Genomic DNA, 20,064 nt, shown 5'->3' on the forward strand with positions numbered 1-20,064 from the left:
TCTGATATGATTTTATAAAAACTGTTTAGCTAAAAATTTTTGATGTTTGCAATAAATAATAATTTTTTACTAAATTATATTTTGAAATAATTTAAAAATTGAATGTAAATTTAAATTTAAAAATTGATATTCTAATTAAAATATAAATTAAAATTTTAAAAATTAAAATTTAAAATTTGAATTTTCCAATCTAAATTTATATTTTTAATTTCAAATTTAAAATCTAAGTTTGAAATTTGATATTTTAAATTTAAAATTTGAATATTTTAAAACTAAAAATTCAAAATTAAAATTTAAAAATTTAAAAATTTTAATTTTGAATTTTTAAGATTTAAAATTTTTAATTTGAAAATTAAAAAATTTAATTTTAAATTTTAAATTCTAAAATTTCAAATTTTAAATTTTATGTTAAATCTTTAGTTCGATATTTAAAATTTTGAATTTTGAAATTTATAATTTAATATCTATTTATAATTTTAAATTACAAAATTTAAAATTTGAAAGTCAAAATTTAAAATTTAAAGCTTTAAATGTAAAATATCAACCTTAAAATTAAAATTTGAATCTAATATCAAAATAAAAATTAATATTTGAGTTTAAAATCAGAATCAGATTTTGAAAACGAAGTTTCCAAACCCTCTATTGAGCCAAAAATTAATTTAAATCGAAAATCGCTTTTCAAAAACTATGCCAAACATCCACTATAATAATGTAAACGTTTTAGCCATTGTGGAGATTCTATAACATCTGAGAAAGAGGAAAAAGGTTTATGATTTTATAATATTTTAGATTATGAAGATTTTATAAGATATGAGAGAGAGTAGGTATTATAACTTCATATGGACATAAGAGAGAGATAAGGATTTCCTAGAATATAAGAGAGAGAGAGAGATGGTATTAGCTGCATATGGACATAGGAGAGAGATAAGGATTTCCTAGAATATGAGAGAGAGAGAGTGATGGTATTAGCTGCATATGGATATAAAAGAGAGGTAAGGATTTTGTAAGATATGAGAGAAATACAAATTTTATAAGATACAAGAGAGAAAGAGAGAGACGTAGCATGGGAAGAGGAAAAGAGGATACAGGGAAAGGGGAGAGGAGAGGGAGATTGGTCTTTTATTAGGGCTTAATAATTGCATGGGAAAAATGCTTGCCAACTCAAATCCTGAAGTTAATGGAGATGGTGGCCATTTGGAACAGGCAAAGGAGAACTTGCAAACTCAAATTCTTTCAAAGCATGTTTGGTTCGCGTTATTTAATATTATAGGTTATTTCGATATAACCAGCTGCTTGAGATTTTTGAATTAGATTATTACTGATATTGCATTATTGTGTTTGATTTTTAATACAGTAATATAATGTTAGAGTATGGTGTATGTAAAATTATCATGTTTGGTTTATTTTATAAAATTTAGTAATATTAACAATAAAGTATAACTTATTCCAAATTTTTTTACTAAATTGGATCTCAGATCGTTTGATTTGCTACTAAAATTTAATCCAAATCACCAGAATTTATTAACATGAGAAAAGCAAATCTTGGAAAATAGGAAATATAATATCTAATCAAATTGACCAACATGGCACCTACGATTAAAAAACAAGAGAATCTTGTGACCATTGAGCTTCAACAAAAGCCTCATTTTTTTTTTTTCTGCAAATGGTAATGACTCTTATCTATATAAAAAACAAAACATCAGTTTACAAAAATAGATGTCCCCATCCCCGTGTTAGTCCAATTAATATACACTGTATCAATTAATAATGCTATGTGTACACTTTATTTTACGGCGTGTGTGTCTTACACTCTCTGATACACTCTATGAGATAAGAGTTTTTAAATTTTAAAGAACTTTTAAGATTAAATAAAGTAATAAGACAAGTGAGCTAGATAGTAAAATTTATACCTGCAGAGTAAGTGTACAGGTACGTAGTTTCGATATTTTTACTAAATAAACTTCTATGTAATTTCCACGCGCGTGCTCCTTTTTCTTTTCTTTTCTTTTTTTTTTTTTTTTTTTTTTTTTTTTTTTTTTTTGTCTACAGGATTGGGGTCAGAGTGACACAATCATACAAACAATTATATGGTTGTCGAAGTATTATGCGTACCTTTGTCTTTTCTCCTTTGTAGATGTGTGGTTTAAGACAAATAATTGATAAAATATTAGTAGATATCATAAAATAATGATAAATTATATTATTTTTTATTCATGTTTTGTTACTAACTTTGGGTAATATTCTTGGACTACGTACCACATGGTGGCCTTAATTTATTGAAGCCCCAAAGACACTAAAATCCTCATGAGCTTTTAGTATTTTCATAAAAAAGTGATATTAAAAAATATAATTTTTTTGATCATATTTAATAAACTTAACTTATTTTAATGAATATGTATTTATTTTTTACGCAAAAACTGCTTAATTATCTTCCAAACAATCTGCTGTTTAGTTTGCTCCAGTGGTCATGAACTCCAAACATATGATCAAAAATTGCTTTAAAGAGAATTGCAGGAGATATATAAATAGTTCTAATTATTTTATTCACATGGCCAAATTGTTTTAACAAGGAAAAACAAAATTTAATGTAAAAAAATGTTATTAATAAAAGAAAAAAATTCTCAATTTGGCTTTTTCTATTAAGAAATACATAAAGTTTAGTTAGTATAAAAACCAAACGCGTAAATCAAATATGCAAAAGCTACAAATTTAGTAGCTTTTTTTATATAAAATTGGCCAAAAAACTGGATGGCAAATTAATATATCAAAAAATGAACATGCTAATTAATTACTCTTAGAATCTTCATAAATGTTGAAAAAATTCCACCATCTCCATAAATGTGACCAAAGAATAATGAACGGCCGAGAAGAGTTCCAAATTGCTAATTAATAACCCTTCATATTAAAGAATGGTAAAAATGTATGGAGATCCCCTTAACTCTAGACAATTTTAAAATGATCCCTGAAGTTTTTTTTTGTTCCATTGATGTCCTTTCAACTTCTAATTTTTATAAATTGAGTTATATCCTTAGTTAAATTTAAAATTTTATTTGAGGATTAAGGATTTAAGTACCGTGGTAAGAGGTCGTGCCGGAAACTTGCCGGCACGGTACGGCACGAGCAGTGCAAGCCGTGCTGGTCAAAAAAAATTTTGTGTGTCGACACATAATAGCATGAAATATTTATTTTCTTTAGCAACAAAATATTCTTACTATTTATTATATCTTTTTATCACATCTTTTGAACTTTATTGAGAAAATTACTTACTAATTTAAAGAATAGAGGGTTTTGAGCTGTACCATTGGCATGGGATCTGTATCGTGCCGATATTTTATTGGCACGGTACGGCACGATGGATACCGTCTGTGCCAACACTACAACAAAAACGGTCTATAGCGACACTTTTAAATGTAGGTACATGTCAAAAAAGTGCTGTTAGCTAAAATTACCGACACTTTTAAAAAGTGTTGCTATATGTGGAGTCGCTAGGTATATAGTGACAGTTAAAGAGTGTCGCTATAACGTAAAAGGGTGCTGCTAATTTACCAACACTTATTTAAGCATTTAGCAACCGCCGAAACTCTATCTCGTTGGCTGCGGTGGCGGAGTAGGACGACAGGAAAGGCTTTTCGTCTAGAATTTCAGTAGATTGAGTGAAGAGAGAAGAAAAGATGGCAATTGATTGTTCTTTTTTTTTTCTTTTCTGTTTGTAATCGGGCCAAATGGACTTGGTGTGGTGGATTGAGTAGAGTAATCTTTTATTTTTGGTTGGATTGTGCTTTATATTTAGGCATTAGTAGATGTTTTTTTAAGTTTTAGTATAAATGGGACACTTACTCAAAAGTGTCTCAAACATGTGTCCCTAACCTAATTCTGTTGCAGTGCGACGGGCACTTATCTAACTCTATTGCGCCAAAAAGAACGTGGAAAAAATGATATATAGATATATTCTTTTGCATTTTCTATGGTGGGACCATGGGATTAATTATACAATAACCGAATCGCTGCAATCTCCATAACACATTATTATTATTATTATTATTTTTCCAATTACACTTTCCTCGCCGTATGTAACGTATTTTTCCCACAATTGCAAGCAAAACTTTAGCTGTTAGGTGGCTAATTGATGGCCTAGCATAGAAGGACTCATCTTCTTTTTTCGATCATTTAGTACTAACATGAGAGACAAAAGATAGATCAAATTCCGTAATTATACACGTTTAGGGTTCGAACCCCTCTCTATATATCTCTCTCTCGCAGCAGTCGAAGAAAGCTATTTGTCTTTCTCATGCACTCTCTCTTCCTGGTCACATGCAATAAAAGAAGCAAACAACGAAAAAAAATTGGAGGAGAGAACTAAGATGAGAATATGAAGAGTTCTTATGACTATGGCCAACCTATATATTCACATCTCTCCTCTTCTTTTTCTTTTTTTTTTTTCCTTTCTTTCTCTTTCTTCCTCTACTGCCAAAATAGAGAGAGATTCTTTTCATTAAATTTAATGAAAGATCAAACAAGAAGGTGGCAAAATATTGGATGTAAAATGAAGCAAAAATGATGTAGGGTATAAATTAAACACCGTATAAATTAAGTGCATGAGGTTTTTTTTTTAAATTTAGCCGAAAATAATTTCATTCAACTAAAAAGAAACAAATCAAAGGTTTAAAAAGCCTCAATAGAAAAAAAAAAAAAAAAAAGTTGAGAAGTCCGTATTAAAATAGTTTATAATTCAAGAAATCTCTATACATTTACACCACAAAAAATTAGGTCAATTGTATATTTATGTATCCCTACAAATTAATAATAACATTGCATATTTATCTCTGTAAAGTTTTAGTTATTGAATATATTAGTCGAAAGTTGCAAAAGTTTGTAAATATATTCCTCCTTATTAGTTGGCCGATTAAAATTCATTTCTTCAGAAAAAAAAAATGTAACCATTCTACTACTTTAGTAAGTTTAATGATCTTTTTTATTATTTATCATTACTAATATTGTATATTAATTTTTGTGTAATCCTTAAGAAGTGATTAGAAAAGTTATTTCTTACAGAGGCATATATAGAATTCTTTCATTGGTGTTATTAGGTTTTCGGCCTTAGGATGAAAGAATTTGCAGTGATCTGATCTCTTAGGCTGCGTTTGGTTGGAGAACTAAATTTTGAAAAATAATTTTTGTTGTTTCCGAGAACCAGGGATATTCCGATACAAGATAGAACAATTGTAAATTTGTGTTTGGATGCAATCGGAGATATTCTAGAGGATATTCTTAATAGCGTTTAGATAAAAAGTTTTAAAAAATATCTAAATATATTTTTAAAAATAAAATAATTAATTTATATTAGTATATTTCATATAAAACTATTTATAAAATTATTTCATATATATAGTGATTTATAATATAATATTTTATCTAACTATCTAATTTAAAATAGTATATTTTATTTTATTATATATAATAATTTATTTTATATAATTTATTCATAATACATGTAATGAATAAAGTATAATACTAACAATATCCTTATAATTTTAATTAATAATTAGTATAAATTTCAATACAAATTAAAAATATATATATAATATATGAAAAAATAATTATATATATATAATTACTTAATATAAATACAATAATTAAATATAAATATAAATATATAAATGATAAAACTTAATAAAATAAATAATATATCAAATTTTATTAATTTATATTATAAAAAAAAAATTTATGTATAAATATATTATCATAAAGATAATATTTATATTAATATATTTTTTTATAGAATTGAGCTCCTATGCTTTTAAATGTATCAAGTTATTGGTGCTTGTAGATTTTTAGCCATTGGATTAAAAGATATGCGGTTAGGATGATGTGGGGCCCCTGGGGTTGAGTGGGTGGTTGGTTGAATAGTATAATCTAATGGTTGAAATTGATCCGAGGAGTAGATCTAACGGTAAAAAACTTACGAGCACCAAGTACTTGGTGCTTTTACAACCACCATAGCCGGACTCTTTATTTATATATCTATTTATCTAATAAAATAGGGAGAAGAACAAAGTTGTTTTCAGTTTTTCTAAAAATAATTTTTAACTGGTTGTTCCAGAACAATCCAGAACAACCCGCTTTAATCAGAACAACTCGTTCTCCTAGCTCTTCCAGCATTTGGCTACAAATTGGGAGATATCCCGTCTCGTTCCGAAATATCCCCGGAACTAAATGTAGGTTGAGTAGGTGGTGGATTAAAAAGTATAATCTAAGAAATAAAAAGGTCAATTAAGTAAATTTAACGATGAAAAATTTAATAGTACTAAATGTTTAGTGGTGTTAAAGTATTTCAGTCAGAGTCAACATGTGTGTATATATATATATATATATATATATATATATATATATATATATAGAGAGAGAGAGAGAGAGAGAGAGAGGGAGTTGAGCTAGAATACTATCGTAGCAAACAGCGTTCCGTTGCCACCCATTTATTTTTTATGATGGAGCTCCAAATCGATGATCGTACCGTTTGAAAATGATCTATCCCACTTGAAGTATCTAGAAATCAAATTTCATACTTTTTCTAATTTATTCTCTTGTCCATCAAGTGGGCGTAAAAATGAACGGTGAAAATGAAATATCTTAAAAAGTGATGATAGGAATTTTGTAATCAAGAATCGAAAGTGTGTATTGTTCTAAATAGTTTAAAAATTTTATAACCAAAATTCAAATTGAATTTGGATAGCTTTACATCGTTAAACAAGTAAACGCCTCGTATCGACCATTAAAATTACAAATTTTGAAACCCTTTGATCATTAGTCAATGATGTCGAAAAGATTTGAAATTTGGTTTCTATATACTTTAAGTAGTATAGATCATGTTCAACCGGTGCTAATCGTCGATTTGGAGGCCTCCATCTTGAAACAAATGGGTGGCAACGGAGTCTGTTGCTACCGATAGTATTCCAGCTCAATTTTTATATATAATATATAATTATATATATATATTATATAATATATATAATATATATATATATATATATATATATAGAGTTTTGCTAGAATACTATCGGTAGTAAACGACCGTTTTACTATCGATTTGTTTCAAAGTAGAACTTCCAAATTGACGATCGGCTCCGTTGAACATGATCTATGCCACTTGAAGTGTTTAGAAATCAAATTTCAAATCTTTTCGACATCATTTGCCTAATGATCAAAGGGTTGCAAAATTTATAATTTTAATGGTCGATAAGAGGTGTTTTCTCGTTTAACAGCGCAAAGATATCCAAATCAATTGAATTTTTGTTAGAAAATTCTTTAAACTATTTAAAACAAGATCTATACTCTTGATCTTGATTACAAGACTCCTATCATCATTTTTTTAAAAGTATTCATTTTCAGTCATTCATTTTTCTGTTCGATGGATAAAAGAACAATATCGAAAGTGCGTGAAATTTGATTTCTAGATAGTTTAAATGGTTTAGATCATATTTAACTAAGCCGATCGTCAATTTGGAAGCTCTATCATCAAAAACAAATCGATAGTAAAACGGCTCGTTTACTACCGATAGTATTCTAGCTCAACTCTCTCTCTCTCTCTCTCTCTCTTTCTCTCTCTCTCTCTCTCTCTCTTTCTTTCTCTCTCTCTCTCTCTATATATATATATAAACTTCAAATATCTCCTTGTGGTTTCGCACGTTTTCACTTTAGCACCCTGTGGTTTAAAGTGTATCAATTTAGTATCCTGTGGTTTTGTAATTTCTCACTTTAGTAACTGTGGGTGAAAATGCATCAATTTAATACCCTGTGGTTTTATTTTTCTCTTTTCGTCAACTTCTCTGTCAATATTTCGTTAAATTATATACAAAAAACTTCAGATACCCTACCTAGTTTTATCGAATATTTACTTTAGTACCCTTTAATTTTAACTTTGTCACTGGTTTCTTTTTCCTCCGTTAATATTTCAGTAAATTATATACAAAAAAACTTAAAATACCCTATATAGGTTTATCGAATATTCACTTTAATGCCCTTTAATTTTTTACTTTGTTACTGATTTAATAAAAAAATTAGTAAAATGGATAAAAAAAAGAGAAAAAAATAAAATCACAGAATATTAACTTGATACACTTTAAACTATAGGGTATTAAAGTAAGAAAGTGTCAAACCATATTGACTAATTTGATACACTTTAAATTACAGAGTACTTAAGTGAGAACGTACGAAACTACGAGGGGGTATTTGAAGTTTACCCAATAAAAAAAAAACTTATCTCATGCTTCCCAGGGAGACATGACCATGTGCCCGTCATTTCCAATCTACATGAATGGTTACGTCCCTCTTGCGTTATTATTTCGTAGAGAGCGCGAGTGAGACGAAACAAAGCGCGGGACCCACCAGTCCTAATCTCAACCTCGAGCGCACTTTTGCTTTTTGCTCGCACCAGTAGATTTTCGACAAGTGTCGCGCCGTATCCATCACACGTTTCGCCAACGCGGGGCCCCACCACTTGGCGCCAAATGACATAACCCATGCTGTGTCTCCATCACATAAATTCAGGTCACCTCCCCCCTTGTCATTTATTTTCTTCTTTTTATTTATTGATTTAATTTTAATTTAATTTAATTTTTTCTTGGTATTGGATGCGGTTTTTCTACAGTTTCGTAAATAAAAAAATATTAAATTATTCTAAAACTAATACATCCTATGGAATAGCGTTGACTCGTGGGTTGTTTGGTGAATTAATTTTTAAGTATGGTGCAGTTGAAAATATATGTAACTATAAATTTTTTTTATTGGGTTTAATTGATGAAGTTAGACCCATTTGCCTTAGTCGCATCCGTATGAGAAAGTCAAATTGCTATAGTTGGATTGGACTCAGCTCACTCGTTCAAAAAAAATAACGTGGAATTTTTTTTTTTTTTTTTTTCATACACTTCATATTTTCCTTCTCTGCTTTTAAAATATCTCGTCACAGTAATGGATAAGATTTTATTTGCGACATCATAGTTCAACATTGTCTTACTTTTGTTGTAACCAAATCTATTATATGTTCGAATTTAAAATTCACTGAATTGATATTTATTTTTTATATTTTATATACACAATCATCTTTAAATATATAATTTTATAATATGTAAAATAATAAATAAATATAAAGTTTTAATTAATAATTAAAAATTGCAGGATTATTTTATGTTCAGAGAAGGTAATCTCACATCTTTATCTAAAAAGTGACATGCATGATTTACAAATACAAATCTCAACTTTCGCCTGTCGGCAAATAGAAAAAATGTAACTGCAATAGTTACAATTGTATAGAGCCAAACAGATAGCACTACAACAGATTTAGGTTATAGGTGTTAGATTTTATTGGATTTTTGTGATTTAAAACTTATCAGGCCTCTTGAACAACCCAATACTTAATGGGCCTTACCTGGAAGCCTAACTAAGGTTTTCATATGTGAGATTTAATCCATATTAAAAACTAAAGGTATGTTGTTGTTATTTATATATTGTCTCATTCTCAAATTAGTTACTTGAGAGAAAATGAGAATTATGCTCTCGACTAAACACACGCACGGCAAGAGCCGAGCCGGGCCGGGCGGGCAACGGCGCGCGCGGTCTATGCACCTGGTTTATTACGGCATAATCTTAGGCTTATCTTGTTCTACACGGAATTGACGCATTGAAATAAGATTCTTGCCTTATTTATACATATTGGAGGAGATTGCATGAGTTCAATTGGAACCTGGGTCTCACCTTTTTTCTATTTTTTCGCCATTGATCTTCTGCGTCAATTTTCGCCGAGCTTTCTCATATTTTGTTGGATCTGAAGCTTGTTGGGTTCAACTTGCGCCACCTTGAAATCGTACCAATGGGGTGGAACATGATAATTGTATCACTGGAAGTAATTATCGAGAAGTCTCGGACGTGGAGGGATAATTTCGCTTTTAGGACAGTACTCTGTATGCCTCGAACCACAAGCATTTTCTAATTTTTTTTTACAATATTTATTATTTAATTTTTTTCTCAGAATTTTTTTAAAACTGAAATTAAATTTTCGAATTATTTTTAAAGAATATTTTAATAAAAGATCAGAAAGACTTTTCAACAATAGGGGTACATTTTTTAGACACTTTTGTGTAAATGTCTCATTTATGCCAAAATTTTTTTAAGAAAATCTACTAACGGCTAAATATAAAGCTCAATCCAATTAAAAATAAAAAATTTTTCTACTCAACTAACCCCACGCAACCTACTCGGCCTAATTACAAATAGAAAAATAAATAAATAAAAAAATTGATCACCATCTCCTTTTCTCCTCCGCCGTCGCCGCAGTCGACAAGGTAGGGTTCCAACGGCCAGAGTTCGGCTGCGAGGATCTCGCAGGGACCGTAGAGGCATATGATCGCCACGTATCCCTTCGCCACAGATCGCTGGAGGAGTGGGTGCCAAATATCAAGGCGGTTCCACATATAGCGACCCCAAATATAGCAACACTTTTAAAAGTGTCGGTAATTTAGCCAGCAGCACTTTTTTTGATCTGTACCGATAATTAATAGTATCGCTATACACCGTTTTTATTGTAGTCATATTAGTAAAAAAAAGTGAAATTGGATAGCCATTTCAAAATGGCATATTATTTTTTTTAGCTTAATATTTAACATTTTTGTTTTTTGCCAAATTGAAATATCTGAAAATGGAATTAATTAATTTTTCCCTGAAATGGAATACTAGACTTAGGGGTTGTTTGGTTTGATGTAAATCCGGAAAAAAAAGTTCTTGGTGGAAAAAAAATTTTCGTAGAAAAAAAATTTTATGTAGTGTTTTGTTTGGTTTGTAGGAAATGAAAAATAATTTTCCATCACGGTTGTTTGGTTGAAAGGAAAAAAAATATATATTAATAAATATTATTATATATTTCTTTTTATTATATATATATTTTATATTATTAATATATAATTATTATCATATTGCATATATTAGTATTATAGTTTATATTTATAAATAAAATATATTTAAAATATATTATGTAATAATTAAATATGTAAAATAATATATAATACTATAAAATAAGTTATTAGATATTTATAAATAATATGTATAAATAAATAAAATATTATATAATAAATATATTTATATTAAAAATGAAATACCATATTTAAAATATATATATATATACTATTATATTATATTATAATATAGAGAGAGAGAGAGAGAGAGAGAGAGAGGAGTTAGCTATGATAACTTTACAAGTATCACCATCATGGTGATTAGCGTTTTAAAGCCATTGGATCTAGCTTTTTTGATATTAATAGCCTTGGAATTTAAACACTATTCCACCTCACCACCACTACACCACCTCCACCAATCATCTCAACCTCACATTCTCATCCAAGAGCCTAAAAAACACAAAGGTATCACCTCATGATACTTTTACAAGTATTCTAAGCCTATTATATATATAATTAATATATATTATATTATATTATAATATAGAGTCCGCTATATACTATCGATAGTACCAAGCTCTTGGTACTATTGAGTTTTCTACCGTTTAGATTTACCCTTTGATCATTTCCACCGTTCGATTATACTATTAAACCAAACCCTCACTCAACCTAGAGGGCACACTATCAATTTAACCGAACCACCATTATTAACCGCACATGTTCTTATCTAACTGGCTGAAAACCAATAGTACCAATGGTTTGATACTATTGGATAGTATAAGTTGCATATATCTATAATTATATATATATATATATATATATATATATATATATATATATATATATATATTTTATATATATATACTAGTAGTATATATATATGATATGAGAGAGAGTGGACCCCTCTCTCTCTCGCGGTCCACGAGGTGGTCTTGCGGTCTACGAGGTGGGGTATTCTCATGGACCGCGCCTGCTAAACCCCGCCCACGCTCCAACGCCGCGCTTTTTCGAAAAACGTCATTTTTCCTTGAATTCGTAAAAGAAATATTTGAAAAAAAAAAATTTTACGGCAAACAAACACTCGGAAACAAGCACTCGGAAATTTATTTTTTTACCGAAAATAATTTTCGGAATAATTTTACAACGAAGCAAACAGGCCCTTAATTTATCTTGCTTATCACACTCATAAGAGATAGCTACGCGTGAAAACGAAAGGAGGGCCAAAATAAGAACCAATTATTTATAGATAGCTATAATATAATACAAGGAGCTCATATCAAATCACTATACAAATGTGGGGATTGGACGCGCACTTAATTTATTCCAATTAAGAATTTAATTCTGCAGTCGAAATAAAATTGAAAAAAAAATAAAAAAATAGAAAAGTTTGTTGAATAACAAAGACTTGGAATAACAATAAGGATGAATTAGAGGGAATTGGCACAATTAATTGACCTGAATTGATTCGATATGGAACGGATTAAACGTGGAATGTGGCGTTTTATCAACCCCAAATCCAAACTTACCAGCTCGGATTCATCCAAAACCCGCCCCCAATCCATCTCGATCTTGCTCTATCTAGATTTCGATGATAAAGCTGTTTAGTAATTTCCGATCATTAGTTAGATATTATATCAAATGGTTGTTGTGGCAGTGTGGTAGCTTTTATATATCACGAACACTTCTATATATAAGTCTCGCGCATCCGATGTAGACACGCCATGTACGTACGCGTGTTCGACACAAGTCCATTAGGACCATTACCTATACCATGAAAAAATATTCTTATTTCTATCTTTTATACATATATAATGTAAGATGAAATATATTTTGGCTCTTCATAAATGCATATAATTATTTTTTAGACAACATAAATAAATTATATAGAATAGAACATTTCTTTTCTTAAAATATATAAAATATCAATAAAAATTTTATTAACTCTCATTCGTCTGAAAAATATAATAATATTTTACTAATATTAATATTTTATATATAATAAATACATATTAGTATATTAATAATATTATATTTTAGTAGTCATGTTTGTATTCTAATTTTTTTGAAGTCATAGAATCGTCGTATCCAAATCGTATCTATACTTCGTATCTCGTGTTCGTGTCAGTGACATCAAGGGTTGGAATGTGCATGACCAATTTCAACCCGACTAGATATGGGTTGGATTTTTGAAACCTACATTTCTGTAAGGAACCGGACTTCTAAAATTATAAAGTTACGGTGTACATTTGATTTGAAAGCCATTTAAATGGTTCCGGTGAGGTTGCGGTGAAATATAATATACCGGATTTTTAAATATAAAAATAAAAATAAATAAAAATAGTATGAGATAATATTTTTATTGGATTTGGAGAAGTGAAATATGAGTTAGAAACGACCTGTAATGAAATCGGAGTGAAAACAGAAGATTTAGAATTTTCTGTGAGAAACGGAGCAGATAAATTAGCAGAAAATGCACAGTGTCAAAAAATTATGAAAACTGGAGGGTAGATTAGAATTATTTTTATGATGCTAGATTTAAAGTTTCATGTCATTCTGACACCCGGAAGGTGAAAAATAAAATCCGATAGTGATCTGATAAAGATTATAATTCGGTGCAGCTTTCGGTGACCAAATAGGGTCGAAACTGAAAGATTAAAATTTCTTTGGACTTATTAAGTAAAACCGAGCCTGCCTGTCAAATTTGAGCGCAAACGGACGTTCAGAAGGGCTCTGGCGAAAAATGTCAGTTTTAAACTGCTGAAGTGAATAGTATTTTGGGGGAGTTTACTTGGAGGTGAAGTTTCCTCCTATATATATATATATAAGGGTGTTATGACATTTCTCTCATTCCTCTCTACTTGAGCCAACATAAGAAAAATCTCTCTCTCTCTCTCTCTAGGATTGGCTCCAAAGTGTAGAGTTTGCTAGAGAAAAGCTTGCTTAAAAGTGAAGCTTTCTTTTTCTTCACCATTGGCTGGAAGAGAGCTTGGGTTTGAGAGGTAAGATTTGATAGCAACAATGATAGATTGCTAAATAGTGATTTGTATGCCTTAGAAATAGATTTAGTGAAACTCCTAGATGCTAAACAGATGGTTGATGCTCGAATTTAGAGATCAAATGATGAATTCTTGCATAGTTGCATCTTAGGGCATCAAAAGAGGAGTTTTTGCTTGTGAGGGGTTTTGATTTAAATTGATCATGTATAAACCTAATTGCTAGGTAAACGAACGCGTTGGCGAAGTCGGTTCGGCGATTCGTTGAGCCTACGCGAAGTTATTAAAGAAACGGACATTTAGGCTTCGTTTCCGCCTGGAGGGCCGAGGCGACGTCGTAAAATCATGGAATCGGATTTGAGGCACCGTAACAACAAAACAAAGACCCTTTTTGCCCGAGGCTGCGAAGCGATGCACGGTCGGTGCGCAATTGCAAGTTCCGGCGGAACCGAGCACCGGATGCGGCGGGAGGCCGATTGCAAGTATCGACAAGCAATCGAAATGCACTAACAGGTGGGTTGTGCTCACCGAAGTTATTAGCTCACTTCCATGTCGAAGCGAAAGTGTAATTCTCGTTGATGCATATAATGTAAATGCTAAACGATACATATGATGTAAATACTTGATTATGCATATAATGTAAATGCATGATGACATGAGGCATATACTAAATGATGTTGACATATCATGAGATGCTAGTTGATATATATACATGATAGGGTATTGGATAGTCGCATTTCTATTCTTGCATGATCCATAGTAGTGTAGCAACATGAGTTGGCACTTGAGTTAGGATGTATGAGAATAGTGGAATGGTGACATAGAACTCTATAGAGATAAGTTAAACAATAGCTTGATCTTGTATTGATGAATATGATGATATATGACTAGTATAGTTGAGCCATTGCATCGTGACGAGTGGCATGTGAATCAAGTAAACAACTTGACGAGTGGCATTAGAATTTAGTGTTAAAAGAATGCTTGTGACATGATGACTTAGGGGATAGACAAGTCTCCCTATTTGACACCTTGCATGAGATCGGTGTGACATTGATGACCCTAGAGACAGGGTATCCTCAGTGCACGAGGATTGGATCATACTCACATTGTCTGTTCAGCGCTTGTGGCGGTCGCCCCGCACAAGTAGTGCGAGCTCCGGAGTCTTGGCACGTGAAACGATTGGGATAGCCTATGTAGGGTCCCAAGGGATAGCCTATGTGGGGTCCCGCAGACAGTCCCTCGGGGGTTCGAGTCCCCTTCCATAGACGGATTTAAGATGTGAGTTGAGGGCACGCCTATGGGCCAGCCAGAGGATTGGATAATAAACTCATGAGAATTATGTGCATTGAGCATAGTGAGTCGTAGCTGAACCCCAGTTGAGTGGATATTAGGCTGAGGCGCAAGTGAGACGTCCTTCGCCTTGAGCCTGATTTTGCGCAATAATCCGCGGATGATTGACTCAAGACCGAGTCGGATGGATAGCTTCGTAAAGGTAGATAAAAAAACCTTGTGAGCAAACAGTAAAGGTCAATGAAACCTTATGATCGGAATGATACTTGACCTGAATCTAAGATAGAAGAAAACTTAGAAGTCAATTAGACGAGCTATGGATAGCAGGATTGAAAGTAGTATCAATTGAACTACTAGTTGGCTATATAGCTGCATTATTGCATGATTTTCATATTGCATATTGCGAGGCATGTTATTTGTTAGTTGCATAAATACATGATGATATATATATCTGTGGATGTTTTTGGACTAACATATTACAGTGCCTCCTTCGGACCTGGTGGGTCGAGCTCTTCCCTTGGGTAGCCGTACCCACTGGGAACTATATTTATATAGTTCTCACCCCCGTGTGGTTTTGGGGGTTACAGGTTTGCACGTGAGCGGCGCGGCGGCGTAAGGAGAGGGCGTATCTCCGTAGATAGCGCCTTACCACCGAGACCAGAGATAGCAGTACCCCAAAGTGGCCTAGCTTAGGGGTTAGAGATGTAAGAAATAAACTTGTAATAATTATGATTGTATTTGGAAGTTGAGGATGTATAGCAAATAATGTAATATAAATGTGAATGCTTGTAATAGCATAGGATTTATATTGTTTGATACCTTCCTTATGCAATCGTTGTCTGAATATTGTTCCTGTTTGGAACCTCTTGTAATTGTAATGATTGCGACGCCTTGGACGTACAGGGGAGACTCTGTCCGTTTGGCGGTCTGTCGGCGTACCCGAACCGACCAAATAGGCGGACTCGGGACGTGACAATTTCCATCTATAACAAGGATTGAGGGATGAGGACACATGCAATCTTATGGTGTCCCTGTTATAAGATCATCTAAATAGATCTTGCAATGTCATTTTTTGTCCTTTAAAATTGTAGCTGCGGCTATTAGAATTGATTCTGATTGAAAATCTGAAATTTTTATAACGATGACAGCAAGATGAAGTGACTTTCCTGAGCAGCAAAAAAAGAAAAAAAAAAAGAAGAAAAAGACAACGAGCCGGCTCGCAAGCTAGTGTAGAGATTAGGGCTGGCATATGAGCGAGCCGGCTCGTGTTCAACTCGCATTCGGCTTGATATTCGGTTTGCTCGATCTTGACTCAAAATTAAATAAACCGAACTTAAACAGAAAAAAAAACATCAAATTTATTTCAAGCCGTTTTACTGGGCTCACTCAAATATATAACATATATATATAGAGAAAATTTCTTCAATACCCTTCTAAAAATATTTAATTTCATAAATACCCCTTTAAAATTTGAAATATTATGTGTACCCCCTTAAATATTTAGTTTCAAATACTTTAAATCATATTTAACGGAGTAGATCGTCGATTCAGAAGCTTCATCATTGAAAATAATTTATGAGTATGAAAACTCTATACTCATAAGAATATAGTAGTCCTAGCCTGTATATATATATATATATATATATATATATATAGAGAGAGAGAGAGAGAGAGAGAGAGAGAGAGAGAGAGAGAGAGAGAGAGCGCGCGCTAGTCTTCTATACTATCTATAGTACTGGGACTCCGATACTATAATCTCGTTTTCGATCTTAAGGTGTTCAAATCAACGATCCACACCGTTAAAACTGATCTAGGGTATTTAAAGTTTTTAGAAATAAAATTTTATATTTTTTTGATATAGTTTACTTTATGATCAAAATATTTCAAAATTGTCAATTTTCAATTGCTACTATGGCGAATTTGGAATTTAAAAGAGTAGAAGAATCTAAATTTCTTCAAATTTTGATAGAAAATACTTTAAACTATCTAGATTAAGGTTAACATTTTTTATCTTAAATTTAAAAGTCCTATGCTCAAATTTTAAAGATTATTCAATTTCCACCGTCCATTTTGACATAATTTATTTACTAAGTAAACGATGTCGAAAAAAATTAAAATATTATTTCTAAGAACTTCATATACCCTAAATCATATTTAACAGTGTGGATCATTAATTTGAACACCGTAAGATCGAAAACAAGACTATAGTATCGAAGCTCCGGTACTATAGATAGTATAGTAACCTATATATATATATAGAGAGAGAGCAAGGCCGCTGTGCTCTCAGGAGCACGGAGGCCTCCGTGCTCCTGAGCTGTTTTCGATGATGAAATTTTCGATTCGACGATCGGCTCCGTTAGATCTAGCGCATTTGAAGTTTGTAGAAAATAATTTTTGCGATTTTTCGATATCATTTACCTAGTGATCGAAAGGATTCAAAATCTATAATTTTTAATGGTTGATATCTGTCGTTTTCAAGTTTAACGGTGTAGAAGTATTCAAATTAGATGAAATTTTAATACAAAATTCTTTATACTATCTACAACAAGATCAATATTTCTGATCGAAAATTTTAATGCTATATCACTATTTTTTATAGAATTTTTATTTTCAGCCGTTAAAAATTATTGATTTTGAATCCTTTCGATTGCTAGGTTAATGATATCGAAAAATCGCAAAAATTATTTTCTAGAAACTTCAAATAATCTAGATCAAGGTCTAACGGAAGTCGATGCTCGTCGTTCGGAAACTCCATCATCGAACGGTTAGGTTGAGGAGGCATCCGTGCTCTTGAGAAACACAGCCAGCTTGACTCTTCTCTCTCGTCTCTCATTTCCTTTTATATCTATATTTATAATCTATATATAGAGAGAGAGAGACCTGAGAGACGTGTCTTCAATCTATTCGGATCCTGCTCGGAGAAGAGGAGAGTGGTAGTGGTATTAATATCTTTATGCACGGAGGCCTGCCGTGTTTCAAGTTTGTTTTCGAATGTGCGACATCAAGGTCAACGAGCGGCTCGTTAGGATTGATTACACTTTAAAAGTATTGAAAACTAAATTTTATAATTTTTCGGCATCATTTGCCTAGTGATCAGAAACGGTCTCAAATGATAACAATTTTAATAGGTAGATGTGATGCCGTATTGTGAATTTAACGGTGTAAAACAATCAAATTTTGATGAATTTTATGTCGCAAAGATTCTTTTCATATTTAGAGCATAAGATCAGTATCCCCTGATCTTAATTCAAGTTTTTATCCACTTTTTTTGGATTTTTATTTTCACCTCGTTGATTTTTAGACCTTGCTCAGTTTGTAGGTTCAAGATGACGTTAAAAATTGATTAAATTTAGTTTCTACAATTGCTGTTAATAGTGTGTAGATCAATGTACTAATGGTGATCGCGCATCGTCGATTGGAAGCCGCTCATTGAAACAATTGGAGCACGGAGGCCTCGATGCTCGATTAGTATACCAGCCTAACTATATAGTATATTATATATATATATATATATATATATATATATATAGAGTCCGGCAACTATACTCTTATGAGTATAGAGCCTATTGTACTCATAAGTTTTTGGCCGTTAGATCTAGCCTTTAATCATTTTCACCCGTTAGATTATACTATTCAACCAACCACCCACTCAACCCTAGGGGGCCCACTATCAACTTAACCGTAACCACTTTCATTCTTACCGCACATTTTTTTATCTAAATGGTCGAAAACTTATGAGTACAAAGGGCTCTATATATATAGAGTTTGACTGGGCTACTATCGGTAGTAAACTGCTCGGTTTACTACCGATTTATTTTTGATGATAGAGCTTCCAAATCGACGATCGGCACAGTTGAACATGATCTAGACCATTTAAATTATCTAAAAATCAAATTTTATGATTTTTTGGCATCACCAACTGAACGATCAAATGGTCACAAAATCTATAATTTTAATGGCCGATATGGTGCGTTTGCTTGTTTAACGGTATAAAAGAGTTCAAATCAACTTAATTTTTGTTAAAAAATTCTTTAAACTATTTAAAATAAGGTCTAGACTCTAGATCTCAAATATAAAAATTGCATCATCACTTTTTGAAGGATATTCATTTCCAGCCATTCATTTTTCTGTTCACTTGATGGACAAGAGAACAATATCGAAAATGTGTGTAATTTGATTTTCAGATAGTTTAAATAGTTTAGATCATGTTTAACGGTGTCGATCATCAATTTTGAAGCTCTATCATCGAAAACAAATCGGTAGTAAACCGAACCGTTTACTACCGATAGTATTCTAGCAAAACTCTCTCTATGAGTTTGATTGGGCTACTATCGGTAGTAAACTACTCAGTTTATCGGTAGTAAACTACTCAGTTTACTACCGATTTGTTTTTGATGATAAAGCTTCCAAATCGACGATTGGCACTGTTGAACATGATCTAGACCATTTAAATTATCTAGAAATCAAATTTCGTTTATTGGGTAAATTTGCTAGCCAACAAAATCAAACCAACAAAAACCTACTGTAATTACTCTCTCTCGCTCTCTTTCACTTGCTCGCATAATCACTTTTCCTAAATTATTTTTCTTAGCGTTATGAAATTGTATCATGCATTTTTTTGTATGTTAAACTATTAGGCATATTTCTTATATCAAATTTTAAGTAATGTTTCATAAAATTTAAACTATAGATTGTAAGATGTTAAAATTTTCAAGCGACTCGTTTAGAACTCGAGCTCGCTCGACTCAAAATTAGGCTTGCTCGAGCTTAAGTCGAATTAATTTTAAGTTGAGCCTGAACCTAAATGTAGGTTCAAAATTATGTCCAATCCAAGCTTGAGC

At 31.7% G+C, this 20,064-nt stretch overlaps 1 long non-coding RNA gene across 1 annotated transcript; it reads left to right on the forward strand.

Annotated features, from left to right (window-relative positions):
* On the forward strand, positions 13,785 to 16,034 carry LOC109725795. The gene is made up of 3 exons (XR_002220337.1): positions 13,785 to 13,939; positions 14,160 to 14,446; positions 15,811 to 16,034. It is a non-coding gene; the product is annotated as an uncharacterized LOC109725795 (long non-coding RNA).

This window comes from Ananas comosus, linkage group 2 (genome assembly GCF_001540865.1).
Source record: "Ananas comosus cultivar F153 linkage group 2, ASM154086v1, whole genome shotgun sequence".
Lineage (NCBI taxonomy): Eukaryota > Viridiplantae > Streptophyta > Magnoliopsida > Poales > Bromeliaceae > Ananas > Ananas comosus.